A 2,123-nucleotide genomic window follows, 5' to 3' on the forward strand; every position below is an offset into this window, starting at 1 on the left:
AAATTATAGTTATATATGTATTCGTAGGTATACATTTATCAAACAAAACAAGACGATATTTTTCTGTATAATTTCTGGAAATTCTATCATGGTGTACAATCTTGTGCTTTGTACGTTCTTGTTTAAAAAAAGAAAAAATATTTTTAAAAGTATACACATTTTAAAATATTTATTGTATTTAAACATATAATAATAATAATAATAATACACATTCTATATAATACATGGCAGTGACTGTAAATATAAGAACAAGTTGTAAATTACATTTATTTTCAGTAACAATACATTTCGCTCATGTTTCCTTCTCGTCTTTTTAGGGTGGGACCGTTATTTTAAAACATTTGCCAGTTGAATGAAATTACGCTCGGCGAACGTAAATGTTGATTGGCTGCTTTGAAAAAACGCCCCTTCTGTCTTTCGTTACTGACTGAATCACTCGCCCTTCAATCATTTTACGCACGCGGTGACGTAAGTGCTACTGACCAATCAGAGCGTTTGTTTTTGAGTTGTGGTAGGCGTGTCTGACAGCCGAGGATAACAGGAAGGGATGCAGTTCTCAGCGGTTCTCCTGCTACCCCTCAGCTCTGGTCTTTCTGGATACCGTGGAGTTTCTCAAGGCCAAAAATAAACCTCCTAAGCAGGTACAGAGCTTGTAAATGTATTTTTTGCCAAGACGTAATTATTCATCGCACATCTGGGCTGATTATATGACTTCAGCAGAGACGGGACGGTAACTGTTTAGCTAGCAACTTAGCGAAGCGACGTTCTCAACGACTGTGCTGCTGGCACTGCTGGAGAGGTATCAGTTGTTGCATTCGCTTATGGTGTAATCAGACTAACAGTCCCTCCGTGATGCAATATGTTATGCCCCCAAAACACGTTTTAAGCTTTTTTGTGGGCTGACAAGCATCTATAATCTAGCAGTCACCCGCTGACAATGTGTCTTTAACAGTTGACAACTTATCAAAACTAACCCCAAGTTTAGAATTAGGATTGCTAAATGACCTGGATTTACTGTCAAACAGTATCCACAATTGCGCATGTGATACCAAATCAAGTTGTCGTGTGTCTTAAGCTGTTTATTCGCATCTATCACTGGTGGTGCTCAGTCAACTGAGGTTATTTATTTGATAATGCAGAGCTTCGTGTAAATGTGCTGTTTAGCTTGTTGCTTGTAAAGGCGTCTACGCTCGTGAGCACATTTCACTGAATGCTCAAGAGGATGAAATAAAAACAGTTAGTTTGATCTGAATGCTCCCCTCAAATAGTGACTGGACACTGGGGTATTGACAGCTGCAGTTGTTGGGAGCAGTGGTTGAGCAGCTGAGGTCGGCATTGCCTAGCTGTATCTTCTTTCATAAAGACATTCTAACCATGTTGTTCGTGAGATAAATCAAGCTAAATGTTGCTTCACACACAATATAGAGTTCTCTTTCTTGGCTGCAATAATGTTTCAAATACAATAGAAAGCAACGGACCTCTAGCATCCAAAGCATGCACGATTGCTGTTTACAGCTAGATTTATCAAGTAAAAACTTTCGATTGACAAAGTCAAGTGTTATGTTAAAAAACATTTGAGCTCTTATGAACTGAAGACACACCCGAATCAAGCAAAACATGGTGTCAACTGACTATTGCAGACCTTTGCATGCAGGATTCGAGAAGGAGTCGCGGTTACTAATGTTTAATGTTAATTTTAGTTTGCTGTGTATGCAAAGCCCCATACCACACCCCCCTCTCGTGTACGTGATCTGTATGTGCTCCATCAAGTCTGTTGAGATGATGAAATCAACGCACGCTTATCTTGGGATACATTGGGACCGTGGATGTCACTGAGCGAAATTTTAATTTGAACAATAACAATTATAACTGCTTCTGCTCTGATAGTCACGGTGACGTAGATGGACTAAGCAAAGTCCAGAGAGAGCATAGCGGCTGCGGTGCGCTTGCACTGAGCGAAATGCCTCAAAAGCAGATCTGGATCCAAACTTAGCGTCAGCGTGCGTTGTTTTATCGCAAACACGCGCTAAATGCCAGGTGTGCTTGTTGTGATAAAACTAGAGAGTTTGTGAGTCAGGGTTGCTGTGGCTACGAGAAGCTCCCAGTTGCGCTGCGCGGAGTTG

General features: G+C 40.5%; 1 protein-coding gene across 1 annotated transcript in view; it reads left to right on the forward strand.

Moving 5' to 3' along the window:
• Nucleotides 1–2,123, forward strand: part of LOC107577064 (protein cramped-like) — a gene marked incomplete at its 3' end in the record, with an annotated part of 21,119 nt that overhangs the window by 18,278 nt on the left and 718 nt on the right. The gene's annotated exons all lie outside the window — the stretch shown is intronic.

Source organism: Sinocyclocheilus grahami, unplaced genomic scaffold (assembly GCF_001515645.1).
Source record: "Sinocyclocheilus grahami isolate Dianchi unplaced genomic scaffold, SAMN03320097.WGS_v1.1 scaffold5012.1, whole genome shotgun sequence".
In the NCBI taxonomy this organism is placed as follows: domain Eukaryota; kingdom Metazoa; phylum Chordata; class Actinopteri; order Cypriniformes; family Cyprinidae; genus Sinocyclocheilus; species Sinocyclocheilus grahami.